At 38.8% G+C, this 22922-nt stretch overlaps 1 pseudogene; it reads left to right on the top strand.

Annotated features, from left to right (window-relative positions):
* The first annotated feature begins 8310 nt into the window (after positions 1-8310).
* Positions 8311-9839, top strand: LOC110144182 (transcriptional adapter 2-beta pseudogene; annotated as a pseudogene).
* The last annotated feature ends 13083 nt before the right edge of the window (positions 9840-22922 follow it).

Genomic DNA, 22922 nt, shown 5'->3' with positions numbered 1-22922 from the left:
ACATGAGCAGCATAAACCAACTAGTTTTTCTTCAAATAAATGAAACTTCCTAAGAAGTCGGGGACAGAGTTAATTTGGTTTGCTGTTGCCTATACCTTGCACTCCGTTTGGTTCAAAGTCTCCCAAGTTCAGCATCCCTCAGAAAGCTTTTGGGTTGGGGGAAGGCTTCATCACAGCAAAAAGAACTGAAGGCCTGCGCCTGTCTCCCTGGAACCAAGAGGGTCCCATCCCACCCCACGGTTTTGTAGCTTTCTGGGAGGCCAGTGACTATTTGGAGAATCCCCGGGTTTTCCATCGGACTCAGAGTCAGATTACGGGGGTGAGGGGCAGCCTGGACGGAGGGGGAAACAGGTAGGCGTCCATGTCTCAGGCCGGGTGGGAGCAAACCCGTGAAAGCATTTAGTGGGAACTCCTCTCTGGGCAGGAACCTCAGGGTGTCCTGTCCTCAGCTGCTAGGCTGGTGCTGGTTCATTGGGAGGAAAGAGATACCCCAACCATTCACGAATCAGATCTTCATGCGCCCCAAGACCCGACACCAGCGGCGCCCTCAGCCAAGTAGGTACGAAATCCGAGTCTAGTCCTCGCTGAGGGGTTGAGTCGCTTTCCCAGGAGAGGAACGACCTCGCAAAGGCGGCAATGCTCACGGGAGATTTTCTAGCGCGCAATGTTGCTCCCTTCACTCACCTCACTTCCACCTCTACACACACACACACACACACACACACACACGATTCGATGGCTCTGATTCGAAAGGACACAGAAAAGGCCTCACTCTCTGTTGTCCCCTCCAACGCCCGCGCCCAGGCGAACGCCCGGAGCTGCCCGGAAGCTGAGCCCCTGAGCAAAGACCTCTGCGCGCCGTGCCAGCGGCGGGCCTGGGCACGGTCTCCGGGACAGACACAAACACGCAGACTCAGCCAGCCACCGGGACGATCCCGGCTGTAGTCTAGGCGTCCGGAAGCAAATGCCTGACAGCTTCTCGCACCAGCTGGTTGAGCTGGCGCCGGGAGACCTTCCCTTCCCCGAGAGCTTCCGACCTGCGAGCGGGAGGGGCGGCCAACTGCGGGACGAGGGCGCCCCCAGCGCTGCCGGGCGCGTCGGGAACTGCAGTCGGCGCGCTCCCGCCCGTTGAGCGCGCTGTCCTTCAGGCCTGAGTGGTAGGCGCTGGGGCAGAGCGCCTAGATAAACGGAGGGCTGCAACTTTGTATGAGGTCTTTCCTCCTCTGTTTCCTTTCTGGGACACCGACTCTTCATCTCAACCAGATCACCAGGTCCTGGTTGTTCCTTTGACTCTAACCGGATTCACATGCGTCCCTGCCCCAAGTAACAGGCGACCTAAGTGAGTGAGTGAAAGTCTCTCAGTCGTGTCCGAGTCTTCCATGGTTAAGAGGGTGACTACTTCATTAGAGACAACAATTCACCTGATGTATTCAGAATATAATATAATATTTTTGGCAAAGTCTGTTTGTGTTATATTCGTAAGTTAGAACTAAAATACACTGAAAAATAAATGCTAGGAGTCTTGGAAACTAAAGACAAGTATTGTGTTACCAAATGAAAGTCACTCAATCGTGTCCAACTCTTAGCGACCTCATGGACTACAGAGTCCATGGAATTCTCCAGACCAGAATACTGGAGTGGGTAGCTTTCCCCTTCTCCAGGGGATCCTCCCAACCCAGGGATCGAACCCAGCTCTCCCGCATTGCTGTCGGATTTTTACCAGCTGAGCCTGGTGACAAAACAGGATGTGTACTTACTAGCATGAAGTGAGAATCTGCTCTTTGGATCATAGGATCAAGTTTCCAAAAACTCTAGGAAATAACTTCCTCTTGAATGCGTCTGAAAGAATCAACCTTCTTTGATGCGGCTTTAGATCAGTCAGAGCAAGGCTTCCTTCGGCTAATCTAAGCATGCCCTCCCTGCCTTTTCTTCTTTTCCCCTCCTTCTTTGATAAATCAAAGAAATACAATCTGTAATATTGAAAAGAGTAGCAGTTGTTTTTGCTTCTGTAAGCTAAATGATACATTTTATTTATTTTCTGTCCTAAGTGAAAGTATTTTTGCTGCAGTACCTACAGTAGAAGAGCTACACATATCAACAGTAATTAACTAGACTAAATTTGCATGATGGTAAATAATATTAATTTTATTATGACCTGATTTAGTTATTAAAAAAATCTTATGACAAATCATTTCCTTAGATCTAGAGAAAATTCATCTATAACATGAAAACAGAAATAATACTTTTAAAATATTGTTCATTTATGAATATATTTTATATATATTAATATTCTTATAGATTAAGTCATGATACTTGGAGATCCTTGTCACAAATGCTAAAAGTGAATCTCAAAAAGATACTGGAGAAATGATGGACTTTAGAGGGAAATATTTAGGGAAATAGCCTATAATTGAATATTTGCTTTGTTAATCTATATTTTGAAACAGTTGATAGTTAAAATATTAACTTAATTTTTATTGTTGTTTTAAAGTTTATATTCAATTTATAATTATTATAAAATATTTTCTATATTCTGCATGTTGTAAAATATATCAAAGTAACTTATACCAAATAGTTTGTACCTCTTAATACCTTACCCCTATGTTGACTCCCCACACTTCCCCCTCCCCAATGGCAACCACTAGTTTGTTCTTTATATGTATGGATCTGCTTCTTCTTTAGTATATTTTCTAGTTTGTTTCATTATTTATATTTCTCATATAAGTGATAGCATACAGTATTTATCTTTTTCTATCTGACTTATTTCACTTATCATAATGCCCTCCAAGTCCACCCATGTTCCTGCTAATGGCAAAATTTTCATTCTTTTTATGACTGAGTAGTATTCCGTTGTGTGTGTGTGTGTGTGTGTGTGTGTGTGTGTATACACCATCTATTTATCCATTCATCTGTTGATGGACCATTAGGTTGCTTTCTTTCTTGGCAGTTGTAAATAATGCTGATATAAACATCAGGTGCATGTATCTTTTAGTATTATTGTTTTGTTTTTTGGTACATACCAAGAAGTAGAATTGCTGGTTCATATAGAAGTTCTATTTTTAATTTGTTTTAAGAAACCTCCATACTGTTTTCCAGGTGGCTGCACCAATCTACATTCCCTTCAACAGTGTCTGAGGGTTTCGTGTTTTCCACATTCTCACCAATATCATTATTTGTGTTCTTTTTGTTGATAGCCATTCTGACAGGTGTGAGGTACTATCTCATTGTGGTTTTGATTTGCATTTCTTTAATAATTAGCAGTACTGAGCATCTTTTCGTGGACCTGTTGGCCATCTGCACTTCCCCTTTGAAGAAATGTCTATTCAGTTTTTCTGCTCATTATTTTCAGTGATGAAGTTCTATTTTTTTTATTTTTTTAAACTTTATTGAACAATAGTTGTTTATAATATTATATAAGTTACAGGTGTACAATAGAGTGATTCACAATTTTTAAAGGCTATAATCCATTTGTAGTCATTATAAAATATTGGCTATATTCCCTTGAAAAATATTTCCTTGTAGCTTACTTTATTTTTTTGTTATTTAATTTAAATATAGCAGTGCATACATGTTAATAAATTGGGTTGCTTATTTCTTTGATGTTGAGTTGTATGAACTGTTTATATATGTTGGCTGTTAATTGTTTATGGGTCATATCATTTACAAATAATTTCTCCCATTTCATGGGTTGTCTTTATTTTGTTGATGGTTTCCTTTGCTGTGCAAAGGAGAAGAAAGATGAATGAAGTCCAAATTGGAAAGGAAGAAGTTAAACTTTCACTGTTTTCAGATGACATGATATTATACATAGAAAATCCTAAAGACACCACCAGAAGACTATAGAGCTGATGGGTGAATTTGGTAAAGTTGTAGGATACAAAACGCAGGATACAAAATGCAAAAATGCAGGATACAAAAATCTTTTGCATTTCTATACACTAACAAAAAGCTATCAGAAGAAGAAATTAAGGAAACAATCCCAGTTACAACTTCATCAAAACAGTAGAAACCTAGGAATAAGCCTATCAAAGGAGGTAAAAGACCTGTACTCAAAAAACTGTAAGACACTGATGAAAGAAACTGAAGACCATAGATGGAATAGTATACTGTGTTCATGGACTGGAAGAACTAATATTTTTAAATGACCACATAACTCAAGGCAATCTATGGATCCAGTGAAATCTCTAACAAAATTCCAAGGGCACTTTTACAGAACTAGAACAAAAAAATTTAAAATGTGTATGGAAACATAAAAGATCCTGAAGAGCCAAAACAATCTTGAGAAAGAAGTACAGAACTATAAGTATCATGCCCTCTAACTTCAGACTATACTGGTATATGGCGGTGCCTACATATATGCTAAATCGCTTCAGTCATGTCTGACTCTTTGCAACCCTGTGGACTGTAGCCCGCCAGGCTCCTCTGTCCATGGGATTCTCCAGCCAAGAACACTGGAGTAGGTTGCCATGTCCTACTCCAGGGAATCTTCCTGACCCAGGGATTGAACCTGCATCTCTTTCATCTTCTGCATTGGCAGGCAGATTCTTTACCACTTGAGTCACCTGGGAAGCCAGTATATGGTCGGGACACCCTAAATGACTGTTCTCTTGCTCTCTGTCCATCCCCTGGTTGATCAGTGCTTGCTTCACCTACATCTTACTTATCTGACTGACCTTCCTACCTACTTATCCCACCCAAGCTAGTGACTATTCTAACTCTTAGATCAGAACATCTCCACCATTGATAGCTCATCAAAGGGGTAGTGAGGGGTAGTGAGTGCCAAGTAACCAATGAAGTAACCTGACTCAATTCTCCCTGTAACTGGTAAACTTCTCTTCCTCCCAGGAGCTAAGTCTGCCTGCATGTCCTGTCCACCATCTGCCACACATGGCGTAGTGTCCCTCCAGGACCATGCTTCAGACATGTAAGAGCTTGCTAGCCAATAAACTATTGATGTGTCTGTGACTGACTCTGGGCTCTTTCTTTGGTTTTGAATCTGGATAATCATAGGCTTTGTAGGCCTATAGGATGCATCCCAACAACTTCAAAGCTACAGTAATCAAACTGGTATGGTATTGGCACAAAAACCGACCCACAGATCAGTGGAACAGAATAGAAATCCTAGGAATAAACCCACACACTGACAGTCAATTAATCTACAATAAAGGAGGCAAGAATATACAGTAGAGAAAGTTTCTTCTGCAAGTGGTGCTCAGAAAACTGGACAGCTACTTGTAAAATAATGATATTTCACTAATATCATATACAAAAACAAGCTCAAAGTGGATTAAAGACCTAAATGTAAGATCAGATACTGTAAACTTCCTAGAGGAAAACATAGGCAGAACATACTTTGACATAACTTGTAACAATAATTTCTTGGACCTGTCTCTTAAAATATAGGAAATAAAAGCAAATATTAAAAAAATGGGACCTAATTGAACATTTTTATTTTTAATTGTGGTAAAAAACACATTACATGAAATTTATCATTTTAACCATTTTCAAGTATACAGTTGAGGAGTGCTAAGTTTATGTACATTATTGTGCGACAGAGCTCCAGAACCATTTCATCTTACAAAACTGAAACTCTACACCCATCAAAAAACTTCCCCTCTCTTTAGCCGCTGTCTTTCTTTCTCTCTCTCTCTCTCTCTCTCTCTTTTTCTGAATGTAGGTAACCATCTGCAAGCCAGGAAGGGTTCCTACCATAAACCAAATCTACTGGTACATTGATCTTGAATTGCTCTACTTCCAAATTTGTGAGAAATAGATTTTTGTTATTTAAGGCCACCCAGTCCATGATATTTTGCTATGGCAGCATGAGCAGACCAATACATATGTTAATTCTATTTTGATTTCTTGGTCAGTCACCATATTGCTTTCCATAGCAGCTGCACCACTTTACATTCCCCTCTATAAGGTACAATGTTCTTATTTCTCTACATCCTTGCTCACACTTGTTACTTTGTTTTATAGATAATAATCATTCTAGCAAGTGTGAGGTTGTTAGGGGATACATTGACTGAAACAACCCATCTGGCCAGGCACCACAGTATTCATTTGCATGAGTTATTTTATGACAGGAGGTCCTGATAAGGAACATGGAACCAATAAACCACCACTAACCCAAAGAGTTTGGGAAAGGTCAGTAGGAGACGCCATGTGTCTTAATACCTCTCAGAATCCTTCTTGTTGGTATCCATACTGGCTGAGCAATATGTGTACCACCAGGAAGGACTCTGAGTCAGAAAGATTGGCCAAAGACAGCCTCGAAACTAATCCCATTACTATAAAACTCGAGGCTGTGAGCCAGGTGGCAGAGCAGTCCTCTTGGTTGCCCTTACCCTCCTGCTCTCCACCCAGGCACCCCTTGCCAATAAAGTCTCTTGCTTTGTCAGGATGTGTGTCTCCTCAGATAATTAATTTCTGAGTGTTAGACAAGAACCCTCTTTCAGGCCCTGGAAGGGGTTCCCCTTCCTGTGACAAGGTGATATCTCATTGTTTTGATATGAATTTCTCTAGTATTAATGATATTGAGCATCTTTTCATATGCTTGTTGGTCATTTATATATCATTTCTGAAAAAATGTTCACATCTTTTTTCCATTTTTAAATCTGATTGTTGTTGAGTTGTAGGAGTTCTCTGTATTTTCTGGATTAATCCCCTATCAGAAATTTGATCTGTAAGTATTATCTCTCAGTCTGTAGGTTCCCTCTTCATTCTGTTGATAGTGTCCTTTTAAGCCCAATAGTTTTTAAGTTTGGAGTGTATTTGTGTGTGAGTGTCTGTATCTTTATGTTAAACTATTATTTTGTCTCAATGATAGCATTCATATTTTGGAAACACACATAACAATTGAAACTTTCCATAATAAATGAATTTGCTGATAAGTCATGAATTTTCCTACTCCATATTAATATGAAAACTATCCTTCTGATTAACTTGTTCTATATTTCAAAGTATTATTTGGTTGTGGCTTACTTAATGTTGAGGGTTAATGATCTCACATATTTTAGTTTTTGAAAGTTTAATATTACATATATTAGGGAAAAGTCTTATACTTGTAACGTGAACATCTGAGGCTTCTTTTTTAAAGTTTGAAAAAGTATAGTTACTATAAAATATTCTACATATAAACAGAAAATCTTATATATATTTAACTATAATGAAAATGTTAACCAATCCAACTTCAGGAAAAAGGAGTGATTCATTTGTTAAAGGAAAACAATTAAAATACATGTGTGTTTCGATTGGGATGGGGAATACATGTAAAACCATGGCTGATTCTTGTCAATGTATGACAAAAACCACTACAATATTGTAAAGTAATTAGCCTCCAACTAATAAAAAAAATTAAAAAATTAAAAAAAATACATGCGTGTTGAATTATAAGTCTAATTATACATTCAGTAGAGTATACTTTTGCATTGTTATTTGTGCTCCATTCATATATGGTGGCAATGGCACCCCACTCCAGTACTGTTGCCTGGAAAATCCCATGGACGGAGGAACCTTGTGGGCTGCAGTCCATGGGGTCACTAAGAGTCGGACACGACTGAGTGACTTCACTTTCCCTTTTCACTTTCCGGCATTGGAGAAGGAAGTGGCAACCCACTCCAGTGTTCCTGCCCAGAGAATCCCAGGGACGGGGGAGCCTGGTGGGCTCCCATCTATGGGGTCGCACAAAGTTGGACTCGACTGAAGCAACTTAGCAGCAGCATATATGATGTTCATATCTTGACACAAAGCAGAATTAAGATATTCCTTACAATACAACCTTGTTTTCTTTCTAAAGTAATTATTTTAACCTCAGATTTTATATTTTGCTTCCGAAATAGAAGATAATATAAATAAGTAAATGATAAAATAAGACTTTAGGATCCTATATAATTATGCATCTTTTATAATAAAGTTCAATTGTGTCAAATATATGTATACAATTCCAGGAGAGGGAAGAAGAGGACGACTATATTTATAAAGCATATCAATCCACATTAAACATGGGACACTTTATTTAGTTTTCTATTTTCTAATTAAGAGATTCAGATAAGTTTTGACTGAGGTAGATGGACAAGAGTTTGAGCAAAGTTCAGGAGATAGTGAAGGACAGAGAAGCTTGGCGTGCTGCAGTCCATGGGTTTGCAAGGAGTGGAGCCTGGCTTAGCAACTGAACAACGTCTATGGGTTTATATGTTTAAAATAATAAAGTTTGGATTCTATTTTGCTTGAGAATACCTTTGTATCCCCAGTTTTTAAAAATGCAGAGATGGTGGTAGTGGCAGGGGCCAAGACGGCAGGTGGGGGAAGATGGGGGAACTTGGTAAGAAGTACTGTGTGTACTGCCTGGTGGAGGTGAGCCCACTGCACTTCTGCTGCATCAACTGCCAGGACATTGAGCTGTGTGCTCTGAATGCTTCTCAGCTGGTACAGAGATCAGCCACCACTGCCGCTATCTTGGCTACTGTTACAAGGAAAATTTAGTTCTGATTCCATGTTGGAAGTGTTTCTTTGACATGCTTTTTTGTTGCTTCGGTTATAATCATACTTAATGGCCTGCCTCAGAGAATTCTGCCTCTATCCCTCTTAAACTAAAGTGCCTTTGTTCATGATCCTGCCCACCTGTGGATGGCAAGAAGGAAGAAATGAACACATCTCCTGCTTGAAACTTGCCATTCTAGGAGATATTTGCAAGATTAATAGCTTCTATACTTTGTTTCCCCTTCTCCTCCCATCTCTGACCCATAAAAGAACCTGGTATTCAGAAGAAGATAGTTATTTGAGACATTAGTCTGCCATCTTCTTGGTCAGCCAAATCACCAAATAACACCTTGCCTCAACACCTTATCTCCAATTCATTGGCCTGTTATGCAGCCAGCAGGACAAGCTTGGACGCGGTAACACTACCAGCTGGTGGCCACAAGGACAGCTGCTGCTGGATGCCACTGAGCAGTTTGGCTTTGAAAACCTGGAGGATATGGCTAGTTACATGGAAGCTTTCCAGACTCCCCAGGAAGTGTTGGCTGAACAGCAGCAGCTGGACTACTTGCCCCTGTGTGACAACTACAAGAGAGAGAAGTATGACCAGGACAGTGAGATGTTCATCAGCTGGCTCTCAACTAGGACTACCATGCTGTGGAGATAGAGCTGAAGCTCGCACATATGGACATATGCCTGCAGAAGCTCAAGGAGTGGAAGCAGTGCAAGAAAATCACAGGTGACTGCAACTTGGTGCCTGCCTTCCTAGGCAAGGACAAGGAGAAGGAGGCTAAGCACAAGGTCTCCAGGGAGGAGAAGAAGTTGTGATTGAAGCTGCAGCCACTCACACAGTTAATTTCCTGCCAGGAGTTTGACATCCTGTTCCATACCATGCACAAAAAGAAGATGCTCTGCACCAACATTCGGCAGCTGCAGTGGAACCAGCCCAAAGGCATCACCAAGATGGAGGAGTTGTCTAAGTATGAGGTGGCCCAGCACGCATGCAAGAAGAGGAAGAACAAGATTGAGGCAGGCACCAAGTGAGGTAAGGAGGATGGCTAGGATGGCAAGATCACTGCCATTCAGAACCTGCCCAGCTTCAAGCTCCTATTGGATGATGAGAAGGTGCTCTCCAGCTCGCTGAACTTGATCCCCATGTGCTACGTGACCATGAAGACCATCATCTTCAAGAACCACCTCCATAATTGGCAGACATCCCCTCTAAGAGCCAGCTTCTGGGCTATCTGGATGAAGTCCTCAAGAAAAGGTTTTTAAACTTCTTCATGGAAAGTATATCCAGGGATCCTTCCTACAGCTGTAGCTGTGAAGGCTGGAACGATGCTGTAAATCTTGTAAGCTAAAATGACAAGGGGTGTAGGAGGAGGGGTGGAGAGGAAACAATTTTTTCCCCCAATATTGCCCATTATTGCTCATTTTTAAACAAATTGAGTTTTTTTGGGGTTTTTTTTGGCGGGATATAAATTCTTTATATGGTTCTTTGAAGAAGCAACCTAGATGCCCATCAGCAGACGAATGGATAAGGAAGCTGTGGTACATATACACCATGGAATATTACTCAGCCATTAAAAAGAATTCACTTGAATCAGTTCTAATGAGATGGATGAAACTGGAGCCCATTGTACAGAGTGAAGTAAGCCAGAAAGATAAAGACCATTACAGTATACTAACACATATATGTGGAATTTAGAAAGATGGTAACGATAACCCTATATGCAAAACAGAAGCAACAGTAACAATCTTATATCGATCAAGGAGGAGACAAATACATGTATATTTTAACTTAGTCCTAAACTTAGTACTTCAAGATGACAGTTGCCTTTAAGTGTTCAATTTGGAGAATATTATGATGAAATTTGGAAATTTATGTTTATTTGTGACTTTCTTTCCATTGGTTCATGACTGTTGTGCTGTGGGTGGAGGCAAATCTTTCCCTGCAGGGCTACCAGCTTCACCCTGTGACCTGAGCTCTGCCAACTGCCCCACAGCCACCCACAGTGCCCAGCACAGCCTGGCATGTGGCACTTTAGGTGGGGGCTGGGCAAGGTAGATGAAAGAGAGGCCAGGGAAGGACAGGGTGGACATCCACAGGGACTTGCAAGGAGAAATCTGGTGTTGCACAATTTGACTAAACTGAGCTTCCCCATAACCACTGGCAGTGGCAGAGTCTGAGCTTGTAACTTCCAAACTGACTGCTAGGGAGCTCACCATGGAAGGAGCAGCAGCCCTCAGCAGGCTCCCCTGGTCTCTGGTGATGCAGGGACCAATGCAGAACTGCCAGAACTTTAAGCCTCTTCTACTAGGGGTGCTTTTGCTGCTCTTAGAGCTGTGTACATTGTATTTGGAAGAACTCATTTTAGGAAACTCATGGCTGAGAGCTTTGAGTCCTGGTACTAGCTCCCTCCAGGGTTTTAACTCCAGTAGCAAGTACCTCTTTCACTGAGATTGGCTATGTGTCTTACTTGGGTGGCATCAGGCACTTGGCTAGGCCAGAATGGGAGGGGCCCCTAGAGGCCTCTAAGCTTGGGCACTGCTTCACTGGGTCACTGTCTTGAACCAGATTCAGGGGTGGCTCTGCCCAACTCTGTTTAAAGATGGTTTCAGAGGCACTTTTTCATGGACACGCACTGTACCTTCCTACCGGAACTTGAGGAATCCTTTGTTTTCCAGCTGCTTGGGGCTCTTGTGTCCAAGACTCTGCAGTAGAGTCAGCAGAATGGCCAGATCCCAGCATTCTCTCCTCCCTTGTAGCTACCAAGACTATTTACCTCCCAGAATGTCTGGGCTTGAAGTTACATTACAGTGAAGTTATTAAAAAAAAAAAAACAAAAACAAAAAAACAAAAACCTCATCATTTCCAAGGATGACTTAATTAAGGTGACTTTTTCTTTCTATTTACATTCTTCTGTCCCCTAGGGTAAATTTGCAGCATTAAATAAACACTTCAAATATATTGTATATGGCTTTAGTTGTAAACCTCATCACATGCTGGCAGAGCAGTACTCCATGTGACCTGAGAACAAGCCCGGAACTTCTCTCTGAGCATGAAGTAGCAGGCAGTGGTGTCCTTCCTGAGCGCCCTCTGCATGCGGTCTCCTGCAGGATAACCACGGCTGACACTGTCTGTGCAGAGCAGAGGTAGAGACAGTGCTATGTTTTTACAGGTGTTCTGGCCAGTGTTTCTCACTTGGGGTTCCTGGACCAATAGTGCCAGCATTCCCTGGGAACCTGCTAGAACACCACGGACTCAGGCCCTGCTCAGTCTTCTAGGGGTGGGGCCATGGAGCCGTGTTTCTGTGAGCCTTCCAGGTGACTAGTCTAAAATTTGAGAACTACTAGCTTTAGCTACTCTGGTATCATCGATTTTCTACACTGGATTCCTATTTTGGTGAGATTTTAAATTTAGTCTTATTTTTTTATAAAATGATTCCCAGGCTTTCATTAAGCCTGAGAAGCAAAAACTTCTTGTAAATGTTCATGGCCCTGGCTGAAAATTTTGTGTTTAAGCAGGTTTTCAGTGTGTGTATATTTTTGACAGTATGGATATATTTAGGCTTGACTGTTTTTAAACAACGCAATGAATGTATAATTTATGTTAAACTATGAACACTTAGTTACAAAGCAAAAGTGATATTATGGTCAGTTGCCTCTTGTCCCATCAACCCCAGCTATTACTGTTACACTAGTTCTTCCCCTGCTGTTAGCTTGGAGCCTTTACATTTCTGTATTTAATTCTCATGATAAATTAATCACCATAATCCCATGGAATTAGGTCTTTTCAAAACTGAAACTCCCTGGGTCACAGAAGATAATCAAGCTATTCAGAATAATGCTCTGGATGGCCAGCATTCCAAGAAAGTATTCAAACCAAAACTCTGCCTACTACTCATATTTCTCTTTTACACATTAAACAGGTTGAGAACCGAAAAAAAAAAAAAAAAAAAAAAGGAGAGAGAGAGAGAGAGAGAGCTTTGCTTATATGTTAATCTACATGTTTAGTTTCCTAAACTAAAAAGTAAAAGGAAGATTAACATAAAAAGGTAACAAAGTTAAACAGGAAGATTTGTGATCAACCAGTTTGTTGTAAATGATACTTTTAAAATTTTTCCACAGGAACTTGCATGCTATCTCTCTGTATATTCTGTCTAGAGATCTAGCTGTTTTCTATTTGGACAGCAATGATGGATTTACTATGTCCACAAAAGCCCAGAACATCCTTAGACTAAAATGTCCATGCAAACTGATTCTATGTCCATGCGAACTGACATACATCTGGATACCATTTCTAGAGCTAAACATAATCACAAGGAATCATTATTGCAAATCATATTGACAGCAATAACCATCTTAGACAGTGATGATTAAAAGGATATTGAATAAAACACCAGATGCCAAGACTGGTGTTTTCTGTAAGCATAATATACAAATAGAACGTCACAAGAAAGTTACATCCTGACACACCTTGTAGGCTTGGGATATCTTGTAGGAATGAACTCTTTTGAATTAAAGGTAGAATAATTTCTTATTTACCAAGAAATGTCATATGACAAACTCTACTATATCCTCTTTATAACTATTGTATAAAATTATGCTTAAATCAACTTTAAAATTCTTGCTCTGCATGTACAGTTATGCTCCTAATTTTTAGTGTTATAATACCCCAACAGTAAGATTCCCTCGAGCTATTTTTGCATGTAGAATATCTGGACTGTGTGAACACTTAAAAACTACTATTGCAAATTTGCTTCTGCTGTTTAGGACTGATAAAATCATTTCCAGGACCCCTTGGAAAATTAGACTGTCAGGATTTTCTCAGTCTGCTTGAGAAACAATCATATTGTTGAGTTTATTTAAAATTCCAATGGGATTGGAGCTAAGTTAGCAAGCTTGTTTGAGGTAAAAAAGAAGTAGATAAATGGAACTATATTAATCTATATATCTTATGAAACTAAATTTCAAGAACACAATACATGGTAACTTTGGTCAATAATGCTAGAATAAGTTTTAAAATGAAAGAACAATTATTTCCTTTCCCTATTCCTTTTGTTTAAAAATATTGTCCTTTAGAATTTAGTGACAGCAATTGATTAGAAATCATACACAATATATTTATTCACAGATAAATTCTAGAAAATATATTCCTTGGTAGCTTACAATTTGTATTTCCTATAAATCTCATCTCTTATAGTATTTTTTAAAAGTGCCTTGACAAGCCAAATATGTTCTTGAATATTTGAGCAGCTTGTGTTAAAAACCTAGGTTTTTTGTTTTTTTTTTTTTTCCTGCCACGCTCAGTGACTGTCATATGAAACAGTTGCAAATAGCATCTGCTTCCATGGCTGACGCCAGGGCAGTATTGGATCCTTGAAATGTCCAAAGGGTCTGTCTGGACAGTGATGAGCTTTCTGTGGACCCGTTTATTGCTGTTTAGGTTGCAGTAATAGAAATATTGTTAAACAATCTGTTTTTTGATTATCAATTTTGTCTGCAGTGCTAAACTATAAAAATGATATTAATGACAGCTTTCCAAATTATATATAAGCATTCCCCAAGTACCTTTACACTATTTATAGTGAATCAGCAAAATGCAAGAGGAATAGATAAAAATATGTATATTTTTAAGGATAGATTCCCGGTGTCTTTATCCTTTAACTGTACTCATTATCAATCATGTAACTAACATTTATTTACTACTTCTCATCCATTCTACCCTAAACACTTTACATATATCACTGCATTATTTCCTAACAACAAATAAGCACAGCTAGAAAGATTATTACTACTTTGCAAATAAAGTAATTGAAGCTTTTAAAGGTATAATACCATGGACAAATTCTAAGAGCTGGAGCCAAAATGTGACTGTGGTCCAGATCTGGGAGCAGGATGTGACTGAAGAGGAAAATGTGTAGTTGTCCACTGAAAATTGAGGCTCCATCCCCCCGCTCTCATTCCTGATTTTAGAAAAGGTTTACATTTACAAAGATTCAGATGCCATTTTCAACTATTCTAAAAACAGCAGGACACACCTGACTTTAATAGTTTTCTTAGCTGAAATTTTAGATGTTTTTTCTTCAGATCAATTTATGAGAAAAGGTTATTTTGATGCATTTTGTGTTCAACTTCCCCTTTAATGATTCATTTTTGTCTATTTCTTCCCATCTGCCTACTAATAAAATGTGAAATTTAATAAAGAAGGTAGATTGTGGAAGGTAGAATGATTGGACCCCAAAGATATCTACATCCTAACCCCTGGAATCTATGAACAGGTAAAGATTCATGACAAAGGAAGTAGAAGGTTTCAAAAAGCTGACCTTAAAATAAAAAGATTATCCTGGATCATCAGGATGGTCGTGAAAAATGGAAGAGAGAAGCAGATGACAGTTTAGAGTGATGTCATGTGAGAAAAACTTAACCTACATTTGCTGACTTTGAAGATGGAAGATGAGAGCATGGGCCAAGAAATGGTATGGCCTCTAAAAGCTGGAAAAGGCAAAGAAACAGATTCTCTCCCAAGAACCTCTAGAAATGAACACCAAACTTAATTCAGTCCAATAAGATCTATGTCAGACTGATTTATGAAATATAGGATTATATTCTGCAGTTAAGACACTAAATTGTTGCTAATTTCTCTCAACAGCAATACAAAAGCAGCATATTAATATTGTTTCAGGTCATTCTGAAGCAAACCCTCACTCTAACCCCTGCACTGTTTGGGGGTGAAAAGAAGGTTATCTACAATGATCAAATAACTCTTTGGAGCTAAAACTAAATAATCCAGGGGAGTTTTTGACACTGATTCTATTTTTTCTACACTAATGAATACGCATACCTCTTGCAGAAGACATAGGTCAGAGTATATGTATATATGCCCTTTGTGATCAATATGCAAAAGAAACCACTTTATAAAAAATCAAATGGGTTATTCAATTATTTATCTCATTATTTAGTCAGTTATCAGATTATCTTGTTCTAAAAATTGCATAATTATGCATGCAACTTAGGACACAAAAGTATCTTTCAAAATAAGGGAGAGAACAAGGGAAGATAAGAATTCAAAATTAAGGAGTCTGAAGTGAAGTTAGTATTTAGGAATAAATCATTAAAAAGAAAAATCATCACATATTTTAAAAAAAGGAGGGTACTCCTTATGTTTCTTACAAAAGTCATACCTAACATAGAAGGACACTCAAATGTTGAAAACAAACTGAATTATACTTCTGGTCAGGAAGTAGAAAGTCTCAAGAGACCAGGGAAAAATCCAAATAGGCTGCAAATTCATAGTATTAGGGACCCGCCAGAAATCTGATGATGCAATAAATCTGGAAAAGCTATATTTCATAAATAGATGAGCACTTAAATAATTTCTATGCTTGGTGGTATGAGATGAGGAAAGGTAAACACACCATACAGAAGGATGAGAAGAAATGCCTTAAGTTTCAGCAGATTCTTAATGTGACACGTGAGTGAACCTGTTGGATTCAAAACCAGTGGCACCTCACAGATGTGATTTGAATTTACTTGCTAATTCCTCCTCATGTGCATTTACTAAGGGCACAAAAGCCTGGGGAAAGGGAAAAAAAAACCTGAGAAAATATACCCACAGGATATTGGGTTATCTTAGTCCTTTAGGGCTGCTATAACAAAATGCCTTAAATGACAGAAAGTTATTTCTCAAGAGTTCTGGAGGCTGGAAGTCCAAGATCAAGGTGCCAGCATGGTTAAAAGAGGACCTTACTCCAAGTTGTAAAGTTTTCATTGTATCTTCACATGGCAAAGGGAAAAGGGATGCAAGCAGACAATTGAAAGTGAAAGTCACAGTTGTGTCTGACTCTTTGCAACCAACCCCATAGACTATACAGTCCATGCAATCTTCAGGGTAGAATCAGAGTGGGTAGCCTTTCCCTTCTCTAGGAGATCTTCCCAACCCAGGGACAGAACCCAGGTCTCCTGCATTGCAGGCAGATTCTTTACCAACTGAGCTATCAGGGAAGCCCTTACAAGTGTCTTAAAGAGCTTAGTATAGTGGTGTCCTGTTAAGGCAGGACAGTGGGAGAAAGGAGAAAACCAGATAATAATTCAAGGCTTTCACTGAGTCAGTAGTGGCAAAGAAATTCCCTAAAAGCTAGGGACCTTCAACAGATTACAGCTGGAGCACACAAGAGTCTGGGAGTAAGTCATCTAATTGGAGAGAAAAGTCTTTCTAGGTACAGAAAGAAGGGAGCTACACTAGAGAAAAAAGGGACTCCTCCCACCTGCCCAAAATTAGAGCTGAAAAGTAGAACTCTGACATTTCACTGAAGATCACATCCCAAACACTGCTGGGACTGGAGGTCTGTATCCCGATCACCTGATTCACAGATGGGCCGGACACCTCCCAAGTCCCTGGGCATACAATGCTGGCGACAGAACCAGAGCTGATGGGGCTGTGGCTGAGCTCTCAGGTTACAGAACTGTTTCCAGGTCCATAGTTGAGACCATGGCCATAGGTGTCAGCTTGACTTCTAAAAATGGCTCTCTTTGGCCAAGGACTGCACTGAAGTTTAACAGTCTTCTGGTTCTCAAGTGCCTCCCAGGCAGGCACTTTTGTTCATGGGTATTTGTTATTGTTGTGCATTCCCTAAGTCCCGTCCAACTCTGCAGCCTGTGGACTGCAGCACGTCAAGCCTCCACGTCCTTCACTGTCTCCCAGAGTTGTTCAGATTGATGTCCAGAGTTGGTCAAGCTATCTAACCATCTCATCCTCTGTTGCCCCTTCTCCTTCTGCCCTCAATCTTTCCCAGCATCAGGGTCTTTCCCAGTGAGGTGGCCCTTCGCATCAAGTGGCCAAGATCTTGGAGCTTCAGTTTCAGCATCAGTCCTTCCAATGAATATTCAGCACAGATTTCCTTTAGGATTGACTGGTTTCACCTCCTTGCAGTCCAAGGGACTCTCCAGTATCTTCTATAGCACTACAATTTGAAAGCATCAATTCTTTGGCATGCAGCCTTCTTTATGGTATTATTCTCACATCTGTACCTGACCACTGGAAAAACCATAGCTTTGACTATATGAATCTCTGTCAGCAAACTGATGTCTCTGCTTTTAAATATGCTGTCTAGGTTTGTCATAGCTTTCCTTCTAAAGAGCAAGCATCTTTGAATTTCACATTTGCAGTTACTGTCCACAGTGATTTTGGAGCCCAAGGAAATAAATTTTGTCACCATTTCCATTTTTTCTCCACCTATTTGCCATGAAGTGATGGGCCCAGATGCCATGATCTTAGTTTCTTGGATGCTGAGTTTTAATCCAGATTTTCATTCTCATTTTTCGCCATCATCAAGAGGCTCTTTAGTGCCTCTTCACTTCCTGCCATTAGAAGGATGTCATCTGAATATCTGAGGTTGTTGATATTTCTCCTGGCAATCTTGATTTCACATTGTGATTCATCCAGCCCTGCTTTTTTCATGATGTATTCTGCATATAAGTTAAATAAGCAGGGTGACAATATTCAGTCTTAATATACTCCTTTCCTAATTTTGAACCAGTCTGTTGTTCCATGTAAGGTTCTAACTGTTGCTTCTTGACCTGCATATAGGTTTCTCAGGAAGCAGATAAGATTGTCTGGTATTCCCATATCTCTAAGAACATTCCACAGTTTGTTGTGATCCATGGTGGATGGATGCCAAATTATTGCAGTTGTGAGGGGGATAGGAATTAGGGACATCTTATTTAGCCATCTTGCTGATGTCACTCTTTTCTGTGTTCACTTTAAAGAATGTGTCAGCCACTCATAATTTGACAAAAACCCATATCCATGTCTTCCAAATGGAAAGCCAGTTACTGATATGTGGTAAAGTTATCAAAGTGAATTGCTACCCACTCCAGTATTTTTGCCTGGAGAATTTCATGGACAGAAGAGTCTGGCAGACTGCAGTCTGTGGGGTCACAAAGAGTTGGACATGACTGAGCGACTAACACTTTTATAGGTATGTGGTCTTATTTTGGTGACTCTTGTTTATATAATTCTGAATATCATTGTTCAATGTAACTGACAGCTATACTCCTCAAACAATACTAATTTATTTATTCAATCATTGATTTACTCTTTTAAAATGCTTTGATGGCTTCTGTATCTTTGCACTGAAGGGATGCTTAACAACTTGTGGCACAAAGGCTTTGAAGAAGAAGAGACAGGAATGTAATTTTCCTAGTGCAGTGAGCTATTCTGAAATATTATATTCAATATTTAAAAGCCTGAAACTCAAAATGAAGAAGATAAATTGAAATGCTGTGATTTAAGTGCAAATTAAGCTCTCAGGAATGTTAAAATAAAGGTTTTGCACATAATTAATGAAGCAGAGCGTGTAAATATTATACAGTAATTGGATTGGTCAATGGTAACACTGAGGTAACTGGTGATTTATTTATCTATGGAAGGAACAAATTTTAAAACAAACATAATAAAAAGCAATTACTGTTTTATGATTATAAATAAAGTCATATATTTAAGAACTGAAGCCTCAACATTCTTAAAAGCTGCTTCATACCTTGAATCTCTCAGGAGTACTTTAGTCTAAATTATTGGAAAATTTCAGTTTAAGGGTATTTTCCATTTATGCAAAGTTTAAGTTATATAGTACCATATTTTCAGGAGAACTGCTTTTATTTTTAGGTAAAATTCAAATATATTTATTAATGACAAATGTAAAAGATAGAATTTTGATAAAACAAGTCATATCATGATCATGTGCCAAGGAAAATATTATATAAATAATTAAGTTTAATGAATCAATCAAATATCATAATATAAACTAATGTGTATTTTTTTCAGCTCATTGACCTGTTTCTAGTTAAAAGAATTACAAGTAGTCTTATTTCAATTGGAAGCTAGAAATTTTCAAATTTTCTTGTTTTTTTAGAAACCTAATATAAACAAATTTGAACTAACAAACAGGCAAACCCTTCATAATGTTTTGCCTATCAATTTTGTGTCATTTTTAATTTCTTCCACTATGCATTCTGTGCCCCCATCATACTAAGTCTTTGAGTTCTGAGGTTTTAACTTATTCTCTATCATCTTTGCATTTGCTATTTCCTGTACTAAAACAATCCACCTTTCTTCTTCCACTCTATGGTCTGCCTTCTCATCTTCTGGGAATCATCTAAGGATTGGTTTTCTTGTGGAAGTCTGCATTAGTTGCCCTTCTCAACTGGGCCCATTGTGCCTTGAATTCTTCTTAAAACACTTCTCACATCTACTATATTCTGTATTAACATAAAACATTTGGGATAATAACATGTCTAACCTATAACAGACTAAGATCTGTAAAGGAAGAATAAGGATAAAAAGAGTAAACACAATAAGTAGAATTCGGGTTTGTTTTAGAATACCAAGTATCTCAGTTATCTAGCATAGTGTACACACTAGGCACCATATATACATTTTTGAACATATGAATAACTAAATTTGTAATAATATTCAAAATATGGGCCTTTAGTTTGTATGTTATAAATAAGCTCCCCTATATTGTGTCATAGTTCTCATAAACTTTGTGAAGTACTCCTTGCTCTGATTCCTTAGTTTTCTTAGTCTTTCTTAGATCCTTCATATTTGAGAGAACCTGAAGGGATCCATTAATGTTATTTTTAGAAGACACATATACCCAATATTTGCATACAGTTTTGCAAAATGAATGGAAACCATGAGGTTTTGGTTTTGATCATTATTTGTTGACAACAGACAAAAGTATTAATACTTGTATTTCCATTCATTCTTCTTGAAAGAGTCACTTGATTACACAAAATAAATATAATTGCAGACTTAAAATGAGGAAATTATGGCAAAAAAAAACAGTGAACACTGAAAGACATTACATGCATTTGGTGATGTAATTAATGGATAACCTGAATCTAAGTTACAAAGTTGTAATATTCAAAAGATAATCTATTAGTCAGTTACAGAAAAGAGCCTGATTATGTTAGTAACATTGGAGTCATCTGTGGTTATACATTCATAAATTTTCTGTTAAATATTTGAAATATTAAATTTTTTTCTTTTTTTTTTTTTTGTCATACTGCACAGCATATGGGATCTTAGTTCCCTGACCAGGCATCAAAACTATGACCCCTGCAGGGAAATCACAGTCTAACTGTCCTGGACTGGACAGTTTAAGGGTATTTTAACTGGCTGAACAGCCAGGGAATTTCCATGAAATGTTAAGTTTTGAAAGCATTTGTATTGGTTGTCTGTTGCTGTATAACAAACTACACCCCAAACTTAAAAACAATCACCATTATTAAGTCATGGTTTCTAAGGATCAGGAATTATTCTCAGGGTCTCACAGAAGCTGCAGTCAAAATGTTGGCTGAGTTGCTAGCCATCTCAAAGCTTGACTGAGGAAAGATATGCTTCCAAGCTTACTCAAATTTTATTGGTAGATTCAGATTCTTGTGTGCTATAGTCAAGGCTTTTCTGAATTCCTTATTATGTGGGCTTCTGGAACATAGCAGCTTGCTTCATTAAAATGTATAAGCCAAAAAGGGGATAGAAAGTGTCCAGCAAGATGGAAGTCATATTCTTTTGTATCTTAATCAAAGAAGTGATATTTCATCAAAGAAGTGATATTTCATCAAAGAAGTGACACCTCATATGTTTAATTCTGTTCTATTTAATAGAAGCACATTACTAGGTCCACCATCAGGGGGATTATGCAAGGGCTGGAATCCCAGGAGCTATGTTGATAGCTATGCTGTGAGCTATGTTGATCTATCACCAGGATCAGTATCAGTTGAGTTCAGTTCAGTCACTCATTCGTATCCAACTCTTTGCGACCCCATGTAAGCCAGGCTTCCCTGTCCATCACCAACTCCCAGAGTTTACTCAAACTCATGTCCATCGAGTCAGTGATGCCATCCAACCATCTCATCCTCTGTCATTCCCTTCTCCTCCTGCCTTCAATCTTTCCCAGCATCAGGGTTTTTTCCTGTGATTCAGTTCTTCACATCAGGTGGCCAAAGTATTGGAGTTTCAGCTTCAGCATCAGTCCTTCCAATGAATATTCAGGACTGATCTCCTTTAGGATGGACTGGTTGTATATCCCAAGATGGATGGATCATGGTGGAGAGTTCTGACAGAATGTGGTCCACTGGAGAAGGGAATGGAAAATCACTTCAGTATTCTTGCCTTGAGAACCCCATGAACAGTATGAAAAAGTGAAAAGATACGACACTGAAAGATGAACTCCCCAAGTCAGAAGGTGCCTAGTATTTTACTGGAGAAGAGTGGAGAAATAACTCCAGACAGAATGAACAGATGGACCCAAAGGTAAAACATGCCCAGTTGTGGATGTAACCAGTGATGGGAGTAAAGTCCAAATCTGTAAAGAACAATATTGCATAGGAACATGGAATTTAAGTTTATGAATTGGAAGTGGGTCAAACAGGAGATGGCAAGAGTGAACATCAGCGTTTTAGGAATCAGTGAACTAAAAATGGATTGAAATGAGCAAATTTAATTCAGATGACCATTTTATCTACTACTGTGGGCAAGAATCCCTTAGAAGAAATGGAATAGCTCTCATAGTCAACAGAGGAGTCTGAAATGCAGTACTTGGATGTGACCTCAAAAATGACAGAATGATCTCTTTTCATTTCCAAGGCAAATTGAAATTCCAAGGCAAAACCATTCAGTATCACAGTAATCCAAGTCTATTCCCCAACCACTAATGCCAAAGAAGCTGAAGTTGAATGGTTTTATGAATACCTACAAGACCTTCTAGAACTAACACCAAAAAAAAAAAAAAAAAAAAGTCCTTTTCATCATTGGAGACTAGAATGCAAACGCAGGAAGTCACTTGCCTTCAGTAATAGGCAAGTTTGGCCTTGGAGTGCAAAATGAAGCAGGGCAAAGGCTGACAGAGTTTGGTTAAGAGAACACACTGGCCATAGAAAACACCCTCTTCCAAGAACATAAGAAACTACTCTACACAAGGACATCACCAAATGGTCAATAACAAAATGAGATTAATTCTCTTCTTTGTAGTTGAAGATGGAGAAGCTCTATGTAGTCAGCAAAAACAAGACTGAAAGCTGACTATGGCTCAGATCATGAACTCCTTATTGCAAAATTCAGACTTAAATTGAAGAAAGTAGGGAAAACCAATAGACCATTCAGGTATGACCTAAATCCAATCACTTATGATTATACAGTGGAAATCAACAATACTTAAGTAAAATTTTCAAAAGCATATTATAGCTCCCATCACTTTATTATTAAAAGACTCTTATGTAGTAATACACATTTCATACACATTTTAAAAATTTATTAATGAGTAAAATATTTTTGATCTAATTTGCCTTTAGTTTTTCACTAAAAAAAAAATGATTGTGAACACTTTATGTTCCAAAGGAGTTAATCATTTAAAAGATGGGATACTGGGATAAAATCA

Source organism: Odocoileus virginianus, chromosome 7 (assembly GCF_023699985.2).
Source record: "Odocoileus virginianus isolate 20LAN1187 ecotype Illinois chromosome 7, Ovbor_1.2, whole genome shotgun sequence".
NCBI classification, from domain to species: Eukaryota; Metazoa; Chordata; class Mammalia; order Artiodactyla; family Cervidae; genus Odocoileus; species Odocoileus virginianus.
This window is presented reverse-complemented; position numbering and strand designations above follow the sequence as displayed.